At 44.3% G+C, this 12,012-nt stretch overlaps 1 long non-coding RNA gene across 1 annotated transcript in view; it reads right to left on the reverse strand.

Annotated features, from left to right (window-relative positions):
- Window positions 1-283: 283 nt before the first annotated feature.
- The window catches only part of LOC309849408, a 33,056-nt gene continuing 21,327 nt past the window's right edge, over window positions 284-12,012 (reverse strand). Inside the window, exons 2-3 of the long non-coding RNA XR_014303690.1 lie at window positions 2,034-2,254; window positions 284-1,068 (exon numbers count right to left, since the gene is read on the reverse strand). This is a non-coding gene — a long non-coding RNA (uncharacterized lncRNA). The remainder of the gene's footprint in view (window positions 1,069-2,033; window positions 2,255-12,012) is intronic.

Below are 12,012 nucleotides of genomic sequence, written 5' to 3' on the forward strand. Positions count from 1 at the left end.
TTTTCATTTTCATTTCTTCGTCTTTTGCTTTTGTGTTCTAGGAAATTTATCTTCATCTTATCTGTTACTAATTGAGTACCTGCCATGTCCATTCGCATGTCATGGCTTCCATTGTAGAGATTAATTTAACAACTATGTTTTCCAGTTTAATAACATTTTCTTCCACTAGGGTTGTTTCTTTTTTATAATGGTTTGTTCTAGTCACACAGGTGTAATCATTTTAAGCATCTAAGTATATGGTGTTCTTTGACAAAGAAACAAAAAAAATTGAATGGAACTACCATTCCTTTTCTTAATCAATGATTTCCTTTATTTTATTATTTAACACCTCTTAGCCTACTTTGTTTCTGTTGCATCCACCACCTGAGATAGAAGATAGATAGTTGATAGATAGGAGAGAGAGAGAGAAAGAGAGTCTCCCAGGACCTAGGGCAATGCCTCACACAAGTTGGCACTGAAGAGCTATTTGCTGGACACACAAAATCATCAGTTTGCTCATAGTATCCTTGAGAAAGTAAACTAGCACAAAAAGATAAACAACAATCCAGGGCAGCTAATGGAGAGTTATCAGAAATACCTATATGTTTAAAAGCCAAATAAATGATACAGATACAGATGTTCTCTGGAATGAGTGGGCAGAGGCATCACTTAATGCTTTGAATGATAAGAACAGTGTCCACGGAGAAGCCGAAGATTGAGTGGAACTTTGAAGAAGAGCTGTGATCTGGAAAGGAAGGGGCTGGTAGAATTTTCTTCCAAAAAGCATTCCTCTGGGATTCGGACCAATGCACCCACTCAGTACTTCAAAGTCACTACTTTTCCTACAGTGTGATGAAATCTCAAGACCCAAACAAATAGAGAGTTTTAGGCTGAAAAATTCCAGTCCACCTTCTTCTCTTTAACCCCAAAATGGAGGTACAGAAAGCAGTCTTGGATACCGGTTGAAGGAGGTTTGTTTGGCAGGTTTCTTCTCTCCTGTGTCTTTGATTCTTGGGTCATTATGGCAGGCATCTCTGGTCAGGAACACTTTTAGGCACCAAATCTTCTCCTTATTGGTCTGGACTGTGCCTGGAAAGATGCCGACATCAATAAAAGGTTATTGAGAGCAAAGATTTGGCCTCTGACTCAGATGATACATACTTGCAATAATAAATGTGCCTATCATCATTAACTACAATTTGAATGCGCCCCTAGAATTGTGCAGTGTACAACTGAACAGCTGACCTGGGCACTCCTGTTATGACTAAAATCTGCCCTAATTCCTTCTATCTCTAATCACTTTCAGCTTCTCACTACCTATATGATTCAAAGCACCCAACCTGGTAGAGACTCTAAGGAGAAGTAGAAAACAGATGAAAATCCAGAAAAGAACAAGTAGAAATGGTTAACACTGAACCCAAGGAATGCCTGTGTTAGGAAAGACTTTGGAGCTCATTGGCCTAATTCTCCCAGTGCAGGGTCTTTCTATTGCCATGACTACGACAGATGTCGTCTAACTCACCTCCATGACTTTCAGGGTCTGGCAGCCCACATCCTGCATTGTTCTTTGCAAACTCAAGGGGCATATGTAAAGGGTAACCAACTCTGTTTAAATATAGTGAAAATAGGGGCGCCTGGGTGGCTCAGTGGGTTAAAGCCTCTGCCTTTGGCTCAGGTCATGATCCCAGGGTTCTGGGATCAAGCCCCACATGGGGCTCTCTTCCCAGCAGGAAGCCTGCTTCCATTCTTCTCTCTCTGCCTGCCTCTCTTGTGATCTCTGTCTGTCAAATAAATAAATAAAATCTTTAAAATATATATATAGTGAAAATAAATATATGTAATACATTTAAATTTATAAAGCCCTTCTGGACTTCACACAGCTAGGTAAGTTGCTGTGTTGCTCTACAAGAGAGATGAGAGGTAGACCTTTCTGAGCCTCCTGGCCATGTTATGGTGGGAAGGGAAGGGAGTGGCAAGGAAGACCAAGATGAAGCAAGGAGAGAAAAGATGAGTTGATATGGTAGTGCTCAGGCTGGAGTGATTTTCTCTCTCACCTTAGAGGAGTGGCTTCCAAATGCAACATCAGACAGGCTGTTCCAGAATCCCCAAGGAGCTTTATAAGGGTTCCCATGTCCAACCACGGCCAGCCTGGATTTAGCAGATTGGAGGGTGGGGGTGAGGACTGGGCATCTCAACATTTTTAAAACTTCAGATTATTCTGAAGTACATCCAGGTTGAAATTCACTTCCTTAGAGAGTCCAGATCACCCCCATTCCTGGTGACAAAAAACAAAAACAAAAAATGCCATAATCCCTAAAACGTATGCAAGCAGAAAGCTCTTATGTCCTTGGGTAGTGTGTTCTCATGCTTTTTGTTTTGTTTTGTTTTGTGTTTTGTTTGTTTGTTTTTTATTTTACTACTGAAGGCCGCTTGAGTAATGCTTTCCTTGCTCTCTCCAACCCAGCCATGCCCCCAAAGCATCACCTGAGGCCCGTGACTGGGCTTCTCCATCTCAGCTTGCCCTCTTTGTTGTGGGCCAACCAAGATGCTGACAGGAACAAAACTGACTTGTTTTTGAGAATAAAGATACAAGCAATGACTGAGATGACGCACGCACGTTCATGGAGGGAGACTCTCACATCCGACCAACCTTCTTCCGTCCACAGAGAGTCACGTTGCTACTCTAACCACATCACTAATTCCGAAAGACGGGGACTCCTACACACGGCCTCCAGGTCAATGCTCCAGGTTGGGGCAGGCATCTGGATGGCCATCTAGTCCCAAGTTCCTGGTACCTCAACTTCTCTTGGCACGAATGACTAAAGCCCATGGGGGAAACTGCAAAAAGGCAGTATTTTTGGCTTGTAGAATCTCTGGGGTGCTTGTTGAAAAAAAGTAGACTCTCTGGCCTCAGAAAAAAACCTCCTGAATATCTGGGGTGGAGCCAGGAAATCCGCCTTCTGAACAAGTAAACACAGGTAATTCTGGTCAGGACTGATTTTGAACTTCAACCCATTCAAGATGCATGAAGGAAAAAGGAGAAGAAACGTATATGGAAAAAAGGAACATCTTCTTCCCTGCCCTCCTAGGGCTATTGCTCCATCTTGTCTTGAGATCTTGGCTGCACATTCTCCTCATCTTCCTAACCATTCTCTTCTTTAAGAAAAGTTATTATCTGCCAGAAGATTCTTTTTTTTTTTTTAAACCTAGCAGTTAACTAAGGCATGGGGTCCAGTTCTACCCATTTGGGCAGAGGGGACAGAACAGTGGGCAGAAATGTACAGGGAGAGAAGGACAGTGTTGGAAGAAAAGCCAGGCTTGGGATTTGCCTATTTAAAAAGAAAAAAAAAAAAAAAGGAGGGGGAAGAGAAGAAGAGGGAGAAGAAAGAGGAGAGAAACAAAAGAAAAGAAAGGAAAAAAAGAAAAGAAAATGAAGAAAGAAGAAATAAAGAGAGAAAGAGAGAAAGAAAAGTCCATATCCCTGTTATGTCATTTAGAATCAAATTATTAAGTGACGATTCATCCTTTAAGTTCTTTCCCAATGAGCCTGGGTTGTGGAAAATCAAAAGTCAAAAAAGTCATGGCTCTGTCATTTATTGGCTAAGTGACCTTGGGCAAATTATCAAACCTCTCTGAGATTTATTTCCATCTATAAAATGGGGGTAATCACCTGACAAGATTGCCATTCTTTTTTTTTTTTTTAAGGTTTTTTTTTATTTATTTGACAGACAGAGATCACATGTAGGCAGAGAGGCAGGCAGAGAGAGAGGGGGAAGCAGGCTCCCCACTGAGCAGAGAGCCTGATGCAGGGCTCAATCCCAGGACCCTGAGATCATGACCCATGCTGAAGGCAGCCACCCAGGTGCTCCAAGATTGCCATTCTTTTTAATGAAGTAACATATTTAAAGCACCCCACACAGATTTTAGTCCATGATAGGCAGTCAAAAAGCCCTAAATATTATCAATAATGTAACTCTGTAATATATATCTTTCTGCACTTCCTTTCCTTTATTTCTTTCACTTTATTCTAGGTTCCAATTTTAATTCTGCACTATTTTCTAAAGCCCTAATAAAGCCATGGGCTTTAGAGTCTAACTAAATTGGTCTAATCTTGTCTCCATCACCAGCTCAAGCTCTGTGACCTTTGTGGGAATAGTGACGGCCTCGCCATGTTTCTTTTCTTTCTTTCTTTCTTTCTTTCTTTTTTTTTTTTTAAAGAGAGAACACTTCTTTTTTTTTTTTTTTAGATTTTATTTATTCATTTGACAAGTAGGCAGAGAGGCAGGCAGAGAGAGAGGAGGAAGCAGGCTCCCTGCTGAGCAGAGAGCCCAATGTGGCTCGATCCCAGGACGCTGGGATCATGACCTGAGCCGAAGGCAGAGGCTTTAACTCACTGAGCCACCCAGGTGCCCCTTACCATGTTTCTATAAAGGCCAGAGCAACAGTGCATATAAGGATCCCAGGTCTATGCTTGACACTTAGTGTGCTCCTTCCTTCCTTTCTTGTCTTCTTCCCTCCAGGTTCACATATTGGTCCATGCTCTCCTCCTTGGTGTCTTTACCCATACTATTTCTTCCACCTAGAATACCCTTTCCCTATTACCAGCCATTGGATTTCTTCCCAAAGCCTTCTTCATACTACCCAATTCCAACAGTCCAGATGCCCAGATAAACGACTCTATTTTAACTAATAGAGCAGCCACTGAGAATCTATTATAGGTCAAGGACTGTTGGAAGTTCCTAGGGGGTTAGAGATGATTGAGGTCTAGTCCCTCAACTCAGCAAATTCAGTTGACTTAACATAAGAACAAGTAACTGTAAAATTAGGGGGTGAGAGTAGTGACAGAAGTTAAATTTACAGTTCTGGGAGAATACAGAGGAGTGTGCTCTTCAGTCAAATGGATTAGGGATGCCTTTACTAAGATAAAACCTTGAGTTGGACCTGGAGAATGAGCGATGTTTGATAGGTGCAGAAGAGGGAAATGGCTGTCTGAGGCTCTCCAGCATGCCTACACATCTGGGAGAAGACGGAGGGCCAACATGGCGGGAGGCTCTTCTAGAGTAAGGAGAGGGTGGGCACAGAGGGGCGAAATAGGACGGGACCACAGTGTGAACAGTGTTGAGCCTGGCCTGGGAAAGCTCTCAAGAAGTTGGCTCCCTTCTACCTCTGCTTGGCATATTGGGACAGCAGAGAACAGACGAGCAATCCCATGAGGAACTGGAAAGTCTCTGGAAATCATTTATAGGCTGCAGGCAATAAGACTGTAACCCAGAAGACATGTGGATATACAGGCCTATTTCTGCTGGCTTTTTTTTTTAATTATTATTTTTAGCTACAAATGGATTTTTCTTTTGATTTCTTAAATTCAATTGCAAAATTTAGAAAATCCCACTATACTCACGAGGCAGTGAAAGTTGGAAGATTTGGTGCTTTCTGAAGACGATTGCAATTTGGGAGTGAAAATTCGTCTCACCACCCAGCCATGTCTCTTCATCAGCCAGAGGTCAATGACCCAATGACCACAGCCCTGGTGCAATGTTTTATCCTAGAGCATTCTAGAATATGTTCTCAGCCAGGTATTTTGTTGGTCTCCAGGCTCTGCCTGGCCCTATGCCTGAAACAGCAATCATTGCCTTCCAGATGCTGGTTGTTGATACTTAACTCATCAATCATCTCCTGGGTTTAGCACACAAGGCCAGGCAAGGCCCCCAGCCAACTTTGCCATTTTCCCCCCGCATCCCTTATGCTCCAGACACACTGCATCCCTTATCATGCTTCAGACATAGCAGCCCTTTCACAGTGCTAAACATCTGCTTTGCCTGTGCCTATCTGAAAGGCTCTCATCACCATCACTCCCAGCAACTTTGCCCTGCCCCCCAAGTCCCCAAACATACTCACAACATACCTAACTCACATTCTCTCTAACAAACTCATACTCACCCTTCAAGTTCAGTCATGTGTCACTGATCTCAGTGAAACCTTCCTCGGCCAACCATTTGTCCCCTTATTGTAAATCACTCCCTCAGATCTCTTACAACCCTTCTCCAACCTTAAACAGCACTGCCCTGTCGTGCAGTAACGTATCTCATAATTTCTCCGTGATTCCCAGGTAAACTGGGCTCCCTCAGGGGGCTTACACCTCTGTAGCTTAGCACCCAGAACAAAGTCTAGTTTGTAAACTGTTTGTTGATGGTCTTCGCCACTAACCTCAGTGAGTTAAGGAGTCCCTTTGTCTTGTGTACTGTAGCTTCTGCATAGCAAAGACAGTGCTTGGTGTGTAGCATGCACTCAATTCAGTTGGTTCAGTTAATTAATTGGTTGAATTTTATATTTAACCAACTCAAGACAGTGAGACAAAACAAAAAACCTGTCCAAGTTAATTTTCTTGGAAATTGATTTATTTGGAGATTATCATGATTTCAAATGTTTATTGAGCACATAAAATTTCAATTTCATTTATTGAGCACATATAAATGAATAAGAAGCTTATGGATATGTGGGATGGTGGATAAGATTTTTATAACAGCAATATTAACACATAGTAAGAAGCAATAAGTACCATGGAAGAGGGGCAGATAAAATGCTATGGGAACTCAGGGGAGAGGGCACTGCTCCCACAGGATTAGTTGGGGATCTTCATGGGGGACAAGCCATTTGACTTGGGCACCATTTATGATATGTTTCCAGTGTGACCCTGGTGTACTGGATGTGGCTGATCGGAGGTAGAACATCTGGGCTGAGTCTTTAGTTCCTCTCCCAGGAACTGGTATTAGAGACTTTAGAGCACTAATCAATTTTTGCTGGTCCTTTGGATTAAAGACAAGTAAGCCTCTGGAGCTGTGTAATTGCAGCCTTTTCCAAACCACTCAGAGATGCAGAAAAATCAGGTCTGGGGAGAAAACAGAATACAGGGGCACCAAGGAAAGCAGAAAGGAGTGGCCACGGGGCCTCACTGAGTGTGAAACTGAGATGTGGCTTTCTGATGACTCCCATTCCTAGTTCTAGCCCTTCAGCGACCTGCAGCCCATAGATATTCTAGAACACTCCAAGATCCTTGCAGCATATACCCCCTTTCTGCTTCGGCTAGCTGGACTATATCACCACAACCAGCAAAACGTGGTGAAGCCTGGGTAGCTGTGAAGAAGTGGGCCACACCCAGGATGGGAGCTAATGGGGAGACGTGCAAAGGTCTAGTTAATCGGTCTTCCATTTCACATTCCCTCCCTTTGGCATCTCAGTCCAGAGGCCCTTCCATTTCCTCTAAACCCAGTAGTGAAGAACCTACATGGCTCGGGCTAAAGCAGTCCTGGATATTTATGGGTATTTTATAGATCCCTGGAATAAACTGGGTACCCCTGGTTCCAGGGAATGACTCTACATTCAAGGTCCCTGTAGCCGAAGTGACTCACTCGATAGAACAAATCTAGGAAGTGTGTACACATTTGCATACTTATGTACATCCACACATGTGGATAGTGAGCGACACATGGATTCATATGCAAATGATCCCTCCGTATATCTTTGTGGAATCCTATCTGTGCCTACTTGTTTCTATCTATGGAGAAAAATCATAGAGAGTCATCATTATAAAGAAAGTAGACTAAGCTCCGACCTTCTGGTGGCTTTGAGGTCTACTAAAGTGCACACACGGCAACCTCTTTACAAAAACCTTACCCAGCTACTGAGCTGAATCACACCCTCAATCAAGGCTCCTACTGTGTGGGAGGGCTTCAGGAGGAGAGGGGCATCTCTGGTGTTTCTCAAAGGGTTGTGGGATTCTGACATTTAGCTGATCGGATGGGGGAGGGACCCAGTGAGGTTTAATGGAGCCCTGAGTCATATACAATTAGAAGGAGTGCTCTCTAAGAAAAAAAAAAAAAAATGTCTCTGTGTGCAATTACTAATGTAATACTAGGTCTGGGACTTTGGAAAAGGCTGAGGCAAGTGAGAGACCCCAAAGCTTTAGTTTTATTAGCTTCATGGGAAATTGGCTGAGGAGCGGGGTAATGGGAGCTTGAACTTAAACTTCACTTTCCTTTCTTCTGTCCTTGTCATTTCCATGCAAATTGAAGTCCTTAGAGGATTGTAGAGGATTGTATCTCCGTAAGAGTACCACCTTGCTCACAGAGGTGATGCCAGGGTTTTCATGAAGGTCTGTACAAGCCTCCTGCAGGCTAGAGAGGGCACACCTGGGTGAAAGAGCTGGCCAGGTGCTGGACAGCTCAAGAGGGAGAGAAATGAGCAGTTGCCACCCCTCTTGTCCAGCGGCTCCTAAACTCTTTCATATTGATCCCTTTACTGCTATCTTACACCGACCTTCCCTTTTTCTCAACCTCTAGGACACACAGTCCCTTCCTTTGGGGAATGGGGAAGACTCACCGTTCATTATGCGATGTCGCTTCAAGCCTGGCTCTAGGGAAGCAACGGAGCTAAGAATGTGAGTTTGCAATGATTCTGCCTGGGCTTGAAGCCCAGTTCTGTCACTTCGTAGCTGAGTGACCTTGGGCAACTTATTTCAGCTTTCTCTCTGACTTCCAGTTTCCTCTCAGTAAAACGGAGATAAAATTAGACCCCACCTCATAGGGTTATTGTGTAAATAATTCAAGAGAATTATCTAACACAGTAAATGCTCATAAGGTTGACTCCCTTGCATTCTAACTGACCAGTACTGCAGTCCAACTGTTGTATTTGGTCTCCCCCCGACCCTTCATAAGAATCATGTCCACGGGGCTCCTGGGTGGCTCAGTGGGTTAAAGCCTCTGCCTTTGGCTTGGGTCAAGATCCCAGGGTCCTGGGATCGAGCCCCGCATAGGGTTCACTGCTCAGCAGGGATCCTGCTTCCTCCTCTCTCTACCTGACTCTCTGCCTGCTTGTGATCTCTGTCTGTCAAGTAAATAAATAAAATCTTAAAAAAAAAAAAAAAAAAAAGAATCATGTCCATTCTTGGAGCAGTCTCTTCTCTCACCCGTCCTCTCTCTCTGAAAAACTCAAAGCATTTTTCAGATGTACTACCTTGGAGCAGTAGACAAGGAACTTGGAATGATTCTCCTCATTTTATACTAGACCAAAGTAAGGCCCAGAGCTGGTAAGATCAGGACCAAAGCTTCAGAAAAAGAAAAGGCATATCTATAAGTGAAATCAAAGCTCCATGGTGCCTTAATACAAGACTCCAGACTGGGAAACAGAGTTAGGACTGTGCCTAGGGAAGTTTTGACTCTGCCAGGGACCCTGCTGGGGGAAAGGAGTAAGCAGCAAGTGGCCCAGGGGAAGTCACCTGTCCCCACAACTTACAGGAGGTATGCTTTTCTCCCTTCTTCAATTCTACCTTAACACAAACAAACATAGACAGTTCTGGGTTCCATGAGCAGTCCAGAGGTCTGTGGTATTGATCAGTCCTTAGCTCTGCTACCAACTATAGCTGCCCTGTGATTATTTTGTTTCTAAAATCAGAGATTGGGCATAATGACATCTAAGCTCATAATGACATCCAAGGTTATTACATTGGTGCTTATTTTAGACCTCTTCAGAAACTGCTTTATCTTAGTCACTTAGAAAAAGAGCCAGAGCCAATATCCTAGAATGTTGCACTTTCTGCAGACCACTACACCTTCCCTGGGTTTCCATCATGGCCCAGAAAGCCCTGGACCCTGAAGGGCCATGCCCCAGAATGGCCAGCTGCTTTCATCCTTTGGCCATGGAACCACTAGAGCTTGTGAGTGATAGGAATAGATGGGTCTGGAGGTGGCTGTAGGAAGCTTGCCTGGGCCTTGAGCAAGGAAAAAAAAAAAAATCAAGAAACCATGGTGTTTCAGTTTGGAGAGTGATTTTTCAAGTAATATTTTTTTTTAGACAAATGAGCATAGATACCTGCCCATTCCCATATGGGCAGGGATAATAGGGTAAGGGGCTCAGAATCCAATGACAGGGGCAGAAATTTAGACATTTGTTAGAATAGCTGAACCATCTGAAGTATGGAATGCTGAAATGGGTCACCACAGGTAAATGCACAAACCCTTTGGTGTCTCTGATTTCCATGTGTTCCGCTTAGGAGAATGTATCACATGACCCCCATCCCACCTACTTGTTGCCGTGAATTCCCTCCCTGCCTGAGAATTCTAAAATCCTTCATGGGTTGAGCAAGATAGCACACAGGAGGACTGACTTGGCAAAAGGAACAGGTTTGGCAATGAATGTGTCACAGTGTAACCCCAAACAAGTTACTTAATTTGACCATGCAAAAACCAAGGATGTTCACATCCTGTCCAGCAACAAAGCCTCTGCACTACAGTGGGTAAGTCCTGACCCTTAGAAACTGATCCCAACATAGGAGTCACAGAAGGTTCTTCTTCCTCGAAGTCTTTTCCCAGCCACACCATCGGTGCAAGAAGACTTTGTGACTTAGGTCATCAGGCAGTGCTACCCGCCTCCTGCACTAAGCATCCTTGAGTTTTTAGCCCTGCTGGACAAAGACTGATGACCCAGAAGAAAAAGATGATGGACTTCAAGAACTCCTAGAATGAACTTGACTCCCAGGACCTGCCAGACACATGGGGATGACAATGGACATATTGAAGTAATCCTATAGGAACCCATGGAGAAAAAAAAAAAAAAATAGTAAGTGAAAATTAACACGGCCCAAGCCACCCACTGGTAAAGGATGAACAGCATGCTGAATTAATCAAGAGAAGGCTGCATGGAGAAGGTGATTTTTAAAACTGGTAGTAGAAGGAATACGAAGAAGGGAGTTACCGATTCAGACACAATGAACCTAAGAGTGGGTTATGGGGAATAATCGGAGGGTAGACTCTGATCCCAGGGTAGGCAGGTACAGAGCTGTTCCTGTGCAGAGGCTATATGAGCATACGACAAGTTGCTCCCAAGCCCTGGGTCTATCTCCTCCTCCATAGAGAGAGAAACAAGGGAAACTAGGTAGTCCCTCCAGCTCCTTCCAGCTCTAGCAGTCTAAACTTTAGAATCTTGCAATATAGAGAAGAGTCCAAGAGTGAGCTGGTAGAGTGGAAAACAGGTGGGAAGTAGGAAGGGATAGGCCAGGCATCTGATCTGATCGAATTTAATCTGAACTCCATGCAGGGATATCAGTTTGGGCTGAGAAAACTCAAAGCCTACCCCTGATCAAGCATCATCCAGGGCTGGTCCTTGGAAAGCAGCCCCAGAGCAGAAGGCAAGCTGCATAAGTGACAGGATAAACCCCGATGGATGAAAAGAGAGTAAAATGTGTCAAGAAAATGGGGCTGCATCCAGAAAGGTTCTAAAACGTCAGGATGACTCACCCATCCCCTCTAACAACAGACCACTCCTCGTGGACTATTGCTGCCTGAACAGTCCCAGCCCTGGCTTCCAGGTGTTCTCAGATTCTTCAGATAGCCCATGTGTCTGGATCTAGACTGGCTTCCATGCCTGAGCTGTTTGCAGAGAGAAAAGAGACTTCTTCCCCACATCCCTGCCCCCTGCAAGAGAGAGGCCTTGTCTAGAGCAGGAGCTCCAGGCGATAGGTGTGGGGTTTGGGAGGCCTTGAGTGATTCGTAGAGCACAAGGCTTTAGGACCCCTCATCCTGCCCTGAAAGATATACTCGCTGGCCTTGGCCTTGAGATCCCCAACATTCTGCATCCCACAGCACCTTTGCCAGTTCGAATGGGTGCCAAGGGAAGAAACAGGTATAGAGAACAAAGAGTGTGGCAGGATTACAAAGCAAGGGGCTTGGTACAGGTCATGGTCCAGGGAAATCCCCAAACAGAAGTGCCCCAGCTGGTTTCCCCATCACTTTGGGTAACTTTCCATTGCCACACACCCACCCGCACCCCTTCTAAAAAAACCTGTTGCTCACTTAGTGACCTGTTGGGTATGGGAAACAAGCGAAGCAATGAGCCCAGTTCCTGAACTTGAGAAACTACAGTCTACATGGGAGGAGGAAACTTATACCCATGTCCCAAGTAGGGAGGATCCAAGAGGGTATACAGTGATTAAAGGGCAAACCCAAATACAGCAGCTTAGAAAAGGGTGTCATCAGTGAG

The sequence above is a fragment of the Mustela nivalis genome, assembly GCF_964662115.1.
Source record: "Mustela nivalis genome assembly, chromosome: 16".
In the NCBI taxonomy this organism is placed as follows: Eukaryota; Metazoa; Chordata; class Mammalia; order Carnivora; family Mustelidae; genus Mustela; species Mustela nivalis.